Below are 15,156 nucleotides of genomic sequence, written 5' to 3'. Positions count from 1 at the left end.
TGTCCCCCCATCTCTGACTTCATGGCACGTGGTGCCTGCCTGTGTGCCCGTCTACTTCTGTGTCCAAATTTCCCAGTTTTACGAGTGCCCCCAGTCATACTGGATCAGAGCTCAGCCTATGGACCTCACTTTAACTTGACCATCTGCGAATACCCTATTTCCAAATAAGGTCAGTTCGCAGGTACTGGGGGTTAGGTCCTCAATGCATCTTCCTTGGGGGACACATTCAACCGACGGCAGCAGCTGTCCTGAAGGTTTTGCCTTCACCCCCTGCCTTCCGTCTCCCCCGTGCTCACCAACTCCCTGACCACACGTGTAAGCCGCATATGGGCTGAGCTGCTGGAACTAAAGGAATTGGACAGTGTGGCTCAGACGAGCAGGGCATCCCGTTGCTCCCATGGGGCGATGCAGAAGCAGCAGCCTGGCCCCATGGGGATGTCAGCTCCCAGGAGGCACCTTGAAGCCCAGAGTTCTCTGGTCGCCTCCAAGGGCACACCTCTCAGCCTGCAGCCTGCCTTGGCGTCCCTGGAGGGCTTCCCAAAATAGGCTCTTGGACCCCTGCTGAGGTCCATACCCAGGTCCCTTTGCAGGCAGCCAGAAGGGACAGTGGATTTCCCCCCGGGGTGGCCTGCATGTTGGCCCAGCTCTCTGGCCCCAAAAGAAAAGCTCTGTGTGTGATTGATTGATGCTCCAGAGCTCTGAGGGAGGACCAAGCTGAGACAGGGGCTTTTGCAGGCCTTGCACCCTGGCCCAGCCCTGCCCTGTCCATCCTGCGCCTCTGCATTCCCCTTACCCTGGGGGGTATGTAGCCTTAGGAAGTCTTGAGGACATGAACCTACAGTTTGGCTCTGCTCCTGGGAGCTCGACTGGGGTTTAAGTGGGCCTGGGTGAATGTGGAGCCAATGGGGAAGGGGGATTGTACGTCTTCTGTGCACTTGCTCTCTCTCAGATACAAAGGCAACCCCATCCTCTTGCTCCCACAGGAGAGCTCATGGATGCATCACAGGCCCCGTGGTAGAAGGACCTCACCAAGGCATGAGGTCAGACAGTGGCACACCAACCATCTGAACCCAGGCCTGCTGCCCCAAAGCTGCACGGCTGTCCCTATGGTCTTGGGTTCAGTGCAGCACCAGCAACTGGGTTGAGAGCCATCTCAAGATCTGCTCCCCAGCGCTAACCCCTGCACCCCCTCTGGGGGCTGAAGCCCCAGGCTCCATCTGGCCAGGGGGTCAGCTTGCAGGCAGGCAGACCGACCCTCTCTGCTGGTGGACCTAGGCCTGGCCCCCAGGTCCATAGCGATGGTGGTGGCAAACCGTGGAACCAGAGAGGTGCAGGCATGGATCAGAGGCGCATGCTCCTGGAATTCCTCAGGGAGCCATGGGGGAATGACATCATGTCCATAGCCCTCATTCCTGAGTGAACAGGAGCAAGAATCCCCTGGGCTCCCCAGGAAATCCTGACTGGGTAGGTCCGGGCTGGCCCTTGATCCTCATTTTCAATAGGCCTTCCTCGTGATGCTGATTCCTGAAGGCTCCAGGTGACTGGCCCGTGGTCCTCCCTTTGCACCTAGTCATCCCTGCTCCTCTTACTCCTTCACTGGTTACCCCCAACACGGAGGCCGGTGACCACACTGGTGACCGCATGGTATCTGTGCTGTGGGTCAGTGATCTGCGCACACACTGAGGTGCAGCAGGAGGAGTTGGGTCCCTGCCTCGAGCCCCCACGACGTTGCCTGAGCTGTAGCCCCTGCAGGACTGGAAGCGTCCTCGCAGGCAGGAGTCGGTTCCTTTTGGGCATCGCGAGCATCCGTCCTTGGTTTCCTGCCATGCGGATTCCTCCGGCTTGACCGCTTGCCTCATCCAGGCACTAGCCAGCCAAGGAGAGTGAGTTCAAGCTGGACACGAGTCACCGTCTTTCACAGCCCAGCCTCGGAAGTGACATCTCATCACCTCTGCGCCCCCCTCCCCTGCCCGGGACAGGTGAAGATTGCTCAAGGGTCTGGATACCAGGAGGTGGGGGGCACCTGCCATCCCCGGTGACTCATCGCGCTACGGCGCCAGCGTGAAGCTGGGAATCCTGGAGGCTCCGTGAGGTGCAGGGTGAGGATGCCCCTCGGGGTCTGCAGACCCATGAACTAGAGAGACAGGGGATCCACCCCACATACCCCGCACCCTTTGGAGGACTAGGCCCCGAGTCGATGGTGGGGACATGGACACAGGTGGGCCCCCAGCCTGGGGACAGCCCTCCAGGGCTCTCTGGCTCCCCCTGTGTGCCCGGCTCTGTCCCCTGGTCCCCTCACCCTGTTTCTGCAGCGATGGCAGGGGGATGGCAGGGGCTGGCTTCTGAACCTCTCAGCTTGCTTCCTGACCATAGACCCCGGGGGGGGGGGGGGGGTCCAACAGCCTCTTTCCCCTTGGTTCCCATTGGAGGTGTTTTTGCTCATAGAGCTTCCTCAAACGTCCGTGGGTCTCCTGTGTGTCTCCCTGGGGTGTCTCCATTGGATGGAGCCACGGTCACAACTGTCCCCGAGGTCAGCCCCTCCTCTACCGCGAGGCTCCTGCAAACAGGTGAGTGGCGGCTCCCACAGCCTTCTCAAGACTCTGCCGTGAGGAGCCCACTTGGTCTCTTGCAGGGGTCTTGTCGTCTCATGAGTGCTCTGACACTCTGATCCTTCTGAGGTGCCCACAAGGACAGGACAGTCACTCTATGGCTTTATTGTCATCTGTCTACTCCCATTTTACGCAAAACAGCAGGAAGAAACCAGCAAGAACCTTTGACGTTTTGACTGAAGACGCCGGGGCTGGCCCCACAGTCCTTCGGGTCTGGTCCTCCTGCCCTGCGGCTGTAGCTGGCCGCGCTGCTGGGCCCCCAGCCTGGGGACAGCCCTACCTCCAGTTTACCATAGCGTGCTCTCCCTTCCTCTCGTGCTCGGTCCAGAGTCCACATCCGTATTTCTGCTCGTGGTCTGCTCTAGGGCCCTTCAGGTCGCCTCCTCTTGCCCCTCAGGGCCTCCAGCTTGTGCACTGCCCCTCCACACCTGCTGACACACCTGCTGTCACACCTTCCGGGACTGGGGCAGTGCACCGCTGCTCTCGGACCTTTCAGACCACCTGTTGTCAGGTATGTACCTGCCCAGATTTTGTGTCTTGAAACAGTCACAATTTTCATGTGAGGGCCTGGGTCCCCTGTCCAGAGCCTCTCACACCTGAGGTGTAGGTGCTTGTGTTGGGGGAGGGACCTACTTCCAAGCTCACTCACGGGGCTGTGGAGCCAGTTGTTAGCAAAACATGGTAGATTGCACAAAGCTGATTCCAGGGCACTTTCACTGGCAACATCTATGTTCCCCGCCTTTGTCCAGTGGACTTCCTGCTCCCTCCCAGCGCTCTAGCTTCCACCCCGTCTCCTCCGGCGGCCACGCTCCCTCAGAGACTTCCCTCTGGTATCCCTCTTGGCAGTAGTTCTCTCAATAAAACCACAAAGCCTCTGTCTTTCCCGACAGGAAAGTTAGGAAACTCATCGCACTGGGTGAAGAGATGATTTTCAAGCTGGATCCTTTCCCCTGATTGGCTCAGTGTACCTAGGGATCTCTCAGTATTTCCCTGAGTTCTATTTCACAAAATGGTAATAGTGGTTAATCAGCCCCTCTATCTACAGAATTGCATGATCAATAATAAATATGTAATGATGGATAAGCATTGCGTTAGGAATTCAATCTGTATTAGTCATGAAATCCTCCAACAGGGAAACCAAGGCTCAGAGACACTAGCCCATGGGTGGTATCCAGTAATTGTACGAGTAGTGGTTTATTTTTTTAATTACTTTTTAAAGATTTTATTTATTCATGCATGAGAGACACAGAGAGAGGTAGAGACACAGGCAGAGGGAGAAACAGGCTCCCTGTGGGGAGCCCGATGTGGGACTCGATCCCTGGACCCTGGGATCATGCCCTAAGCCAAAGGCAGATGCTCAACCACTGAGCCACCCAGGTGCCCTGAGAGTGGTGGTTTAAAACCCTCTCTGCAAATCCCAGGACCCTCTTGCCATCCAGAGGCAGAATGTAATGTTCCTCTCCCTGAAAATGGGCTGACTTTTATGGTAGAAAGAACAGTATGTAACTGAGGCTAGGTCAGGAAAGGCAATACTGTTTCTTTCTGTTCTTGGATCCGAGCTGCCATGTTGGAAGGAAGCCCAGGAGGGGCTGCAGTAGCAGAGGTCCCAGACGACAGCCAGCACCAGCTACATACTGTGCAGGGGAGTGATCTTTCAGATGTTTCTGGCTTCTTGGCCACCCTAAACTGTCCCTGATGAGCCCTGCCAAAATTGCAGATTTGGGATCAAAATAGATGGGGTGGTGGTTTTTGGACACCGTGCTTTGGGGTGGTTTGTGACCCGGCAAAGTTCTATGTGTCTGTCTCCAAAGTCCTCAAGAAGAAAAGTAACATGAGGAGGTCAACTATGCCCCCTCATTCTAGGTCTGCCACTCACATTTTGTGTGTCCTTCCTCATGAAACTGTCCCCTTTAGAGAATAACTCCTTGTACCCCCCACCATTCTACATTCTGTCTGTGAATTTGACCACTCTAGGGACCTCCTATGAGATGAATTTCATGCAGTATTTGTCCTTTTGTGACTGCTTCTTTCACTGAGCATGATGTCTCCAAGGTCCACCCATGTAGCATGAGTCAGAACTTCCTTCCTCTTTGGGGATGAATAATGTCCTACTACAAGTATAGACCACATTTGGTACATCTGTTGGCTGATGTTCACAGTGCTGCTGTAAACATGGATATGCAAATGCATGAATTTTGTGTGCCTTGGATCTTTGGCAATGGCCCCTTTGTACCCTGGACCTGCAGCAGTTGGCTGTCCATAGTAGGGTCCAGGTCTCAGCCTGCCCAGAAAGCTTCCCGACAAGGTGGACCCTGCCTCTGGCCTGGCCTCCCTCGAAGGGCATGCTGCAACCACCTGGGCAGGATATAGCTTCAGCAGCTGTCAGATATCCTCACATTTAAGAAGTCCAGGTGCCACCAGATATGGCCCATGAATTATCTGTAACTAGCTTCCTGACAGCCATAGTTGTCATCCCACCTGTTGCAAAAATGAAGTCTCAGGTTTCTTTGGCCAGGTCAGTTAGCCTTTCCACTGCCAATGTATGCAAATATAATTGCCGGGAATGCAGTTCTGGGCCTTTGTTAGACTGTCCTGAATCTGCAGGGCAGGCCCAGGCGGGTGAAGAAATCCTAATGGAGCAACCCAAAAGAACACTTAATGAAGCCAAATTTATTGTAGACAGATACGAAGCCGTCGACTTCTAGTCTGGCTGCACAGCTGTGCAAAATTGTTCAACAGGCTGGGCCAGCGCATTCTAAGCAGAATGGACTGGCTGTAAAATTTGATAGGCTGTCGGGGCTTGTAAGACAGATGGGGTGGAGAGGGTGAGGGGATGGGGCCTGAAGGTTATGCTCTGAGAGGCTCACGGACCTACAGGGCAGTCTGGGCATTAAGACCTCGATAGCCACCCAGGAGCTCTTCCCAGAGCAAAAGTAAAGGAAGGATTGATTGCAGGCTGGCCACCATGATAAATAGGACAGACAAGGGAGAGGGGGTCGTAAATCAAGGAGTTTAGGAGGTGTTAGGATGCAAAGAACTGTTGGGAAAGGAGCAGAGTCTGATTGCATTTCCCATAAAATACTGTTTGGCTCCTAAATTGATCTCACATGGTATGTGTTTGCAGCACATTCTCAAATAGAAGATTACTGGCAGTGCCCTGGAAGGGATTGGCAGTCCAGAGAACTGAATAACCCAGAAGTGGTGACGATTCTCTCAGGACTAGAGGACATTGTGTGAGGTCAGGAAACAGGCATGGTTGCTGTCCAGCCTGCACCAGTCACCCCTGGAGACGTGAGGCTCTGCAGGCAGGGGTAGCTGCCCCACACCAGGCTTTCACTGTCTTCTGCTCTAGCTTCATGGCTCTTGCTCAGGGCTTCCAGCCTGCTTGCCCGTGACGGCCCGACCGATGCCTGTCCAGCTGTCGACTGAAGGCAGGGAATCCTTGTGAGCTCTGCGAGGCTTTGCCTGTGGCATCTCAGAGCTGGCCAGGTACCCTCCCTGATGGCCAAGCCCCAGGCCCATTGTGAGGGCTCTTTGTGGGCATGATTTCCTCTTGTGTGAGTGTTGGTTTGCATTTAAACTTATTCGAGCAAGAGAAGAAGCAGAAAAAGAGCTGTGGTCCTGGCTTGGTTTTTCCCTCAAAAGGTTGCATTTGCAAGACACTCACTGACTTTTGGTCTAAGAGAGGAGCTCAAGGCTAAATCCAGTGTATTTAGAAATGAACAGAAGGGGAAGGACTATTAGAGCGGGGCTGACTGTAGAGAGCCAGAGTGGCCCTTGTTGGGAAATGTAGAACCTACACTTATTGAATAAGAAACACATATGATTGAAAGACTCTGAACCTGGTACTTACCCACGAATGTAGAAAAGAGCCAGCTATGTAAACCTAAGGGAAAGAAGGAATAAAAATAAATGCAGAAGATTCTGAAGCATAAGTAAGTGGGAAACATCAGTAGATAAGACCCATAAAATCCCTGTCTGGGTTTTGGGAAATGGCTCTTCCCTCTCCCAGCACTCACACGAGCTCAACATAAACGTCTTGCAAATCTGACCCACTAAGAGAGCAGATGGAGCAGTAGAGAGGCAAAGAATTCAAATATAAGAGGTTAATATATCAATTTTATATCAGCACATTTGGGAATCCAGATAGAATGAACGATTTCCTTAGAAAATGGAGTCAGTAACGTCAAACTGCCTTAGGAAGAAGAATTCTGAAGGCACCAAACGTTACAGAAGAAATGGAAAATGTAGTCAAAGTTGTGACTCCACCGGAGGCATTGTGCTCACGTGGTTTTAGAGACTCATGTGAATTTAAAGAAACTGTCTATTCCCCCATTGTTGAACCTAAGAGATTATAAAAAGAAAAAAGTTTTCCTGTAATTCGACAAAGGCAGAACACGCTTGAGATTCAAGTTGGATGGAACAAAAAAGTATATAAAATAGACAAATCCTAAATATCGTATTTCATAAGGACATTTAAAAAAATCTTTCCAGTGTTGTCAGAAAAAATACTTGTCTGCCTAACACACGTAGATTGTTGAGATTGTTTGTGAATTATCAACATTGTATTATATTAAATATGTAAATATTTAAAAGGGAGAGACCAATTTTAATTATTTGCATGTAAGAAATCCAAGATAATCAATCACAATAATTTGAACTGATTCGGTTTAATTACATTGCTGGATCCAAGAAAAATTTACAAAATGTAATTATTTTCCTAAATGCCAGCCACGGAATAGTGTATTCTTTAAATAAAAAGATTGTATTCACATTATCATTGAAAACTGACAATGTTGCATAATAAATGTAAAAAAGATACATGTGATATGTATTGGTCTGGACTGACTTGTGTCCTCCTCATATGCACATGTTGAAGTCCCAACTCCCGAGGCTTTGGAATGAGCCCTTATTTGCAAGTATAGTCATTACAGCTGGGGTGGGTTACACTAAAAGGAGGTCATGCCAGAGGAGGGCGAACTTCTAATCCAACAGGACTAGTAACCATATAAAAAGGGGGAATTTGGAGAGAGATATGCACGCAGGGAGGATGCCATGTGGAGATGGGGGCAGAGATTGGGTGATGCTTCTAAGAAGCCAAAGATGGCCAGCCAAGCACCGGAAGGGGGGACAGAGGCTTGGAACACGTCTTCACTTCATTGTCGGAAGGGACCAATCCTGTGGACACTTTGATCTTGGACTTGCGACCTCTAGAATTGCGAGATGACACATAGCTGCTGTTGAAGTCCCCGGGGCTGTGGTGCTTTGTGATGCTATCCCTCGCTAACGGATACGGCTATTTATAACTGACGAGCTCAAGGTCTTTGCTGAAAGATCTAAAAGGAGACTTGAACAAAGAGAGAGATCCACCATATTCACAGATGGAAAGTCTAATAATTGTGAACAGAGCATCCTTGCACCCCCAAGTTAATATAAAAAAAAATCACTACAATAACAGTAGATTCAGAGAAGTGAGCATTTTCAAGAACTGTTTGTAAAGGTAACGTGTCCTTATTTAACAAAATGGACACTTCACATACTGTATTTTTTTTTAAGATTTTATTTACTTATTCATGAGAGGCAGAGACACAAGCAAAGGGAAAAGTAGGCTCCATGCAGGGAGTCCGACTTGGGACTCGATCCTGGATCTCCAGGATCACACCCTGGGCTGAAGGCGGTGTTAAACTGCTGAGCCACCCGGGCTGCCCTCACATACTGTATTTAAGGATTTTACTAAATCTTACATTAAAGAGTCTATTCTTTAAGAATAATTGCATCTGGTTTCAAAGAGGTGGGTTCAAGAAATCTCACTGCAGCATAGTGTATACCGGAAAATAATGGGAAAGAAAACAACCCTTGAATAATCACCAATAAGGATTGACAAACTAAATTATGGTAAATGCAAAGTCTAGAATTTAATGCATTGGTTAGAGTAATATGATGTCTGTATGTGTCACTGACATGGGAAAATGCCTTTGATACATTTTTATAAGTGATCGAAGCAGGTTTGCCCAGAATGCGAATACCATGGCACTTTTTTCACCGCACCAGCTGGAGTCCAAAGATACCAGACCGAGGGGAGGTCCTGCCTCTGTCTCTGTCTCTCTCTCTCCTCCTCTCTCTCGATGAGGTCCAACCTCTTCCCTTGCCCCAGTCCTCCCAGGGATGATGTAATCCCTACAAAAGTCATGCTGCCCTTGCCCTGTCCTGCAGGGAGAAGGCCTGGTGTCCATCCGTCGGCAGTGGTCCTCACAGACATGGAGGTTCAGCTGGGAGTCCTAGGTCCAGGCCGGGGTGATGCTTGCCTCCCTCTGTCCCTCCCTGGCCACCAAGGACGTTCCAGGAATGGTGGCTTCTGTGTGGCTCCTCTTTTTCCTCGATAGCCTCCGCTGCAGGCATGGGGCTGGCTTCGGTTCCTCAGCTCTTTGAGGTTGCAAGCTCCCCCGTCTGCAGATGGTGAGTCAGAGTGAGCTCTCCACGGTTCGTCCCACTCCCCAAAACCTAAAATCAGGGCATGCACCTTGGGCCTCCCTCTGCGTTCCCTGTCCTCCCTTGGGGCCTGCCTGTTTCCATCATCCTTGACCAAGTCCCACTATGGAGCCAGCTCTGCACAACACAGAAGCCACTGTTCTTAGAGCAGCCCTGTGACCCAGCAGTCTCTTCCTTTGGGGACCTCAAGCACAAACACTAGAGAGCGCGTTGTAGGTTTGTGTTTCATGTTTCATGTTTCATTCCTCCAGCCATAGCCACCTTTGCTCAAAAGCACTGGTGTTTCTCTTGGTAAAGGCAGGAGGAGAAAAAGTCAAGACGTAAGGTAGATATTCATTTGGTTACTTCACTACATTCTTAAAAACAAAAACCAAAAAGCTCCTTTCCAAACCTATACCACGATCCCGCACATCCTAAACAAGTGGACAGAGGTCTGGAAGCATTCACAGCAAGCAGCTCATGGAGTAAACTCAAGATAGGATCATCTGTCTGGGAGGAGGGATGGGAGTGAGAGACTGTGGCGGGCGGGGTGGGGGGGGTCCTTTTTGCTCTGTAAATTCAGATTCGTTGACATCTGCCAACGAGCATGCATTACTTTTGGAGTTTAAGAACTCAATAGCACCTAGAGATTTAGAAGCATTTATGAAGCTTTAATTCAAAAAGCACGATGTTTGTTAGACACCCACCAAGTGAAGGTCTGGTCTAAGTGTGGGGACCTCAGTGCCTGAAGGAGCAGACTCACAGCCTCGCCTCCCCACTCTCCATCCATAGATATGAAAAGCATTTCAGTGGACCCTCTTGGGGCAGAAACCCAGAACCATTGTCTTCGTTATTTTCAGCTAACAACACGAGTGTATAAGAACTGCTCGACTATTCAGCATTTCACAACATCTGCCCCAATTATGATGAGCTTCTCAGGTACCTGCACCTCTGTGATGATAAAATCTGTTTCCCAAATTCCAGAGGTTTGTGAAAACAAGGATGCAAACGTTTTTCCTTCACAGACTTCCTTGAATTCTGAACACAGATCCTTTGGATAAGCTTTTTAAGTTTTTAAGTTAATTGGTGACTTCATTAGTGAGTAACGTCAGGGTAGAGTACCAGGGAGCTCATTTTCAGGAAGATGAGAAGGTGTGCCCCAGGTAGCTTTTGAAAAATCTTAAGCTTTGCAAAGTAAAGTCGAGTAGAAGAGTCCCTGAGAAAAAAACCTCTCCATGAGTTTCTGAGGACAGGGTCCCAGGGCTACTTAATCTTTCCTGAGCGGCAATGAAGATGAAGGGAGAGCTGGAGAAGAAACTGCCTTGCAGCCCAGAAGTTATTCTGGGAGGAAGGCTGCGTGGTCCCCGGGGAATGGCGGGAGGGTGCTGGATAGCTGCGAAGGGGCCCCCTCCTCTCCAGTCCCTGGACCAGGGCAAAGCTGGCTGCTCCTGGCGTCCATGGGTCCCCACCCCATACTCAGACACCTGCAGAGGAGGGAGGACCTGCAGTCCCTTCCATCGGCAGGAAACTCTCAGACTGTTCCTGGGAGGGGGGAGTCTGCTTTGCAACGTTCCTTTGATGAATAGACCTATTGAGGGGTCGGGCTGTGGGGGAAGGCTTGTCTTGGGGGGTTTTCATTACATCATGGGCATTATCAGTTTCTCCCAGACGTGGGCTTTCTGTCCCGCGGGAAGCGGGTAGTGCAGGGCCAGGTGGGGCTGCCGGGGGCTGTCCCAGGCCCCGATAAAGCCTGTGGAGCCTTCACTGGCACTCGGCGCCGATGAGCTCACCCCGAGAAGGGCGCTGACCTCATCCCTGCAGGGCATTTCCCTGACTTCCTGAATTGCCAAGATTAGCCACATTTTTTTCTCACCAGGAACCACGAGCATTGCCTGGGCTGGGAGGACCCTGGGAGTCTGCAGACCTGTAGTTTGAGTCTCACCGTGAAGACTCCCAGATGACCAGCCTCGCGGGCCTTTGTGAGAATTTGGTGACGGCCTGCCCTTGTGGGAGCCGTGATGGATGTGTTTACGTTATTGCCTGAAGTCTGAAGCCTGGTCCTGGAAGCAGAGACGCTCACACCTCAGGGACGGCTGCTAAAGTACACACTCCAAGGCCCCACCTCCAAATGATTTTAGTAGAGTGGGTGTATATGTATACGTGTGCATGCTGCGTGCATGTGTGTATGTGTGGTGTGTAAATATGCGTGCATGCATGTGGCGTGTGTATGTGTGTGGTGTGCATGTGTGTATGGGTAGTGTGTATGTTTGTACATATGTGTGCATGTATGAGTGTGTGGCATGAATGTATGTGATGTATAAGTATGTGCACGTGCGTGCATGTGTGTGTGGTGTGCATATATGTATGTGTGGTGTCTGCATATGTGTGTGTATGTATGGCGTGCATGTATGTGGTGTGTAAGCATGTGTGTGTGGTGTGCATGTAGGTATGTGTGGTGTGTGTATATGTTTAGTGCATGTGTGTGTTGTGTAAGCATGTGCAAATGTGTGCATGTGTGTGGTGTGCATATGTATTTATGCTGTGGCATGTAAGCATACACACATATATGTATGTGTGGTGTGTGCGCACATGTCTGTGAAGTGTGCATATGTGTGTGTCTGTGTGTGTGTTCACCAGTACAGAGGAAGGGAAGAGACAGGAATCTTCATTTTTAACCATCGATCCTGCTGCAGAAGTTGTGGAGGTCACACTGCCCTGGATGAGAGCTGGCCGATACGACCGTTCATTCCCAGATCACACACCAAATACGGTGACAAAGTCAGGAAAACAAAAGCCTTCTGGACGATTTTTCAAAAAACTAAGTCCCGTGCTCAGGGGGACGCTGGGATTTTGTAACCTCGGGCCCGTCGACTTCCTGCAGCCTCGTGAGAGGCCGAGGGCGGCCTGGTCCCCAGCCCCGGTCTGTTTCCCAACGTGCCCGGCTTGGTGGAGCTGCGGGAGGCACGGTCACGCTGGGCTCCTGCGGCCAGGGCCTCGTGAGCGTCCGTGGGCAGGATGCCGCGCTCCCCAGCCTGCCTTCCTATCACACGGGGGCGTTTGTCTCCCTGGACTTCCCCACCCTGAGGCTCTCAGACTTCGGTGTCAGCAGAGGCGGCTGTCTACGGGCCAGGTGTGCACAGCCCCTGACGGCAGGGCCGCGCTGGCGCAGCAGGGCCAGGTCCCGGAGCCCGCTCGTCCACCTGCCCTCGGCGGTGGAGGGGGGAGGCAGTGAGGGGTGCTGGGGGGGGCACTGTACATTCTAGAAACCTGGCTTCCTGGGGACAACAGAGTCTGAAGTCCCAGGACTTGTCTCCAGTAATTCTACAAAAGGCTCCAGATTCTTCTTTTCCTTCTGGGGCTTAAGGAAGCAACATTTGGATAAGGTTTCAGTTGCAGAAGAAAGAATCCTTCAGTCAAAATACCTTTTGTATTTGCCTTTTCCTCTTCGTGTTCTCAGGGAAAGTTGAAAAGGAAGAAAGAGTTCTATTGTTCGATGAGCGGCTTCGACCGAGCAGGTGGAGGAGAGGACGCAGCGCAGGAAACGGTCACGTGTGTAAACAAAGCATCCTGGTCCTTAAACGATCGTCTGCGGCGTGACTCAGGGGCCAGGGGCCCACCGCTCCCACCGCTCCCACCGCTCCCACCGCGCAGAGACTTACGGATCCCATGTTGCTCGCGGAAACGTGGCCAAAGCGGTCTGTGATTCTTCATTCTCCAGCTCTGTTTCGCCTTTGAGAGCGCGAGCGAGCGAGCGGACCCCGCGTCCCCGAGGGCGCGTCCTGACCACACCACGGCTGGTCTGCAGAGCTCCCGGGTCCATTCACGCCCAGGCCACGGATGGGGGCGGGGCGGCGCTTCATCCCCTACCTGAACGTCTGCACGGCTCCAGGGTCACCTCCGAGCGAGGTCTGGCTTCCGGGACTCCGCGGTCAAGAGAACGGTGCGTGAGTGCGCTGCACTAGCAGCCGCACGGTTCGGCTTTGTCTGTCGGCTGGTGCGCGCACAGCGACAAAAGCACCATCCTGTCTTTTGAAACCAGCGGTTATTTATGGGTCACACGTCTGCGACATGGCCTCTGCAACGTGTGCCTCTCCAGACACTTCAGGTCGCAGACAGACTCATCGCGAAATCCTTCTCCCGCTGCTGCCGCCGCTGCCTCCTCCTCCAACCTCTTCCTTGGGAGTCCGTTTTCCAGACGGCACTGCACAGGTCCCCCGCCAGCTCTCACATATCCTGCCACCACCTAAGCCGCCACACAAGGACGGAGGTCCTAGGCCACATGGGCCTCTGACGGGCTCTCTCCCTGAGGCCACCAGCTTATGATGAAATCTCCGGGGCCGGCTGTGAATCCGGTTCCCAGCACCTGGTCCGATTGCATAGAACCAGACAAAGAAACTGCACAGACCGTGGCCGTGAGCCAGGGATGGAGAGAGCCTCGGGAAGGCGCTGAATCACTGTCCTCGCTCCAGGAGCCCGAAGGACAGCGCAGCAGCTGTACGCAGTGGCCCATGGGCACCTGCTGGCAGGACCACGGGATCGTGGCCGCAGTCGCCCTCGAGTTTCACTTGGGCCTGCTGGTGCCCCAGGGGGGCTCTCTCTCACTCTTAGTTTCCTCCGTAATCCCGTGGATTTTGCTTGGTTCAAATCTGCTATTCCACCGAGGGGTCCTCAGGCCTCGCCAGGCCGCACCAAGGATTCACGAACAGAGGTTGTTGGGAGGCCCCCGCGGGAGGGACGTGCCATGGGCAGTTGGAGAAGGAAGTGTGGTCCCCGGGCAGGCGAGGCACCTTCCAAACCAGTGTGTCCTGTGGTGGCGGGTGGGGTGGGGACGGCCCTCTTTTGCTAATTGTGTAAATCGTACGTCGATTCCTTGATGTGCAGAGTAACACCACGATTTTTGCGTGGAATGAACGCAGACTCTTACCTTGGGTGGAATCAGCTCCCCGCACAGGCATCTTGTAGACTTAAGCTGGGAGGGTGAAGGCTCTTATGCTCAGGAAGGACAGAGATAATGTAGATGGATGGACACACCAACTCGGGTACAAAATCTGATACAGAAGTTCTATATTTTGGAGCCGAGTTTTGGTGGCGGGGAGACGTGCTGATTCCTGATAAGGCCGCTGTTGCAGCAGCCCCTGAGGATTGAGCGGTGACACTGCCCGAGAAGGACCGTTCTCGTGTCCTGTGCAGATGCAGCGTGTGTGAGGTGCACCTGGCATCAGGTCCCCACAGCGCACGAAGGGGCCTCAGGATGGCCGTGCCAGGGCCACTGGGTCCGGGGACCCTGGACAGACCCTGCTCAGCAGCCCCACGCTTCTGTAAAACATTGCACTTCTAATCTTAACTTAGATACAGATAATTATGCTTTAAAAATGTCATGCTCAGAATTTGAGGTCCTGGAAATACAGACCCTTTCGTGGAAACGGCTGAAGAGACGGGGCATCCTATCTACCCGCACACGCAAAACCGTTGTGAAAAGAAGTGGATGTTTTCACTTTTTGTGCATTTCCTGTGCTCTCTCTCGTTCCTACTTGTGATTGTTCTGAGCCAGACGGGCTCTCAGGAGGCATGTCGCATGGGTGATGACTCCTCAGGCTGCGTGGGCATGAGGGGCAGCCCCACGGCAAGAGTTGCCCCCCCCACCCCCGTCCTAGGCTGGGGTCACCCACGTGGGGCAGAGTGCCCGTCTCTCTTGTCTTGACTCCTGGAGCTGGTCCCGTTTTCGGCTGTCTGCTCGGACCACCCTGGACAGCCGTCAAGCCTGCAGACGGTGGCCGACCTTCCAGGCAGGGGCCTGGCATTCGCGGGTTAGCCGTTCTTTCAAGGTGGGGAACTGCCAGGGTCAAGGTCTTACGCTCAGAAAGAAACCAACCCAGAACCTCTCGTTGGGTTTGGTGGAGATTTGGCCTTTCCTTGTCCATCTGAGACGTTGGTGGCTGTGAGGACGGGGACACCCCGACCCCACGGGACCAGGCTGCTCCTTACATGCTCAGAGTGAAGAGGAGGTTGGCCCCCAGGGCCCCAGCCACCCCCTCGGGTCCGAAGCTGTAGGAGTGGAGGGAGGATGTGATGGGGGATG

At 52.5% G+C, this 15,156-nt stretch overlaps 1 long non-coding RNA gene across 8 annotated transcripts; it reads left to right on the top strand.

Annotated features, from left to right (window-relative positions):
- The first annotated feature begins 621 nt into the window (after nucleotides 1-621).
- Nucleotides 622-14,571, top strand: LOC111090790. Of its 8 annotated transcripts, none has more exons than XR_005354330.1 (4): nucleotides 622-2,099; nucleotides 2,446-2,567; nucleotides 2,938-3,120; nucleotides 5,734-9,588. It is a non-coding gene; the product is annotated as an uncharacterized LOC111090790 (long non-coding RNA). The 8 variants fall into 8 exon arrangements; XR_005354327.1 differs by having other exon boundaries at nucleotides 635-2,099; nucleotides 2,975-3,120; XR_005354329.1 differs by lacking the exon at nucleotides 5,734-9,588 and adding an exon at nucleotides 10,954-11,313 and having other exon boundaries at nucleotides 640-2,099; nucleotides 3,007-3,120.
- The last annotated feature ends 585 nt before the right edge of the window (nucleotides 14,572-15,156 follow it).

Source organism: Canis lupus, chromosome 1, assembly GCF_011100685.1.
Source record: "Canis lupus familiaris isolate Mischka breed German Shepherd chromosome 1, alternate assembly UU_Cfam_GSD_1.0, whole genome shotgun sequence".
Lineage (NCBI taxonomy): Eukaryota > Metazoa > Chordata > Mammalia > Carnivora > Canidae > Canis > Canis lupus.
Note: the sequence above shows the minus strand (reverse complement) of the source record. Positions and strands in the feature narration are given on the sequence as shown.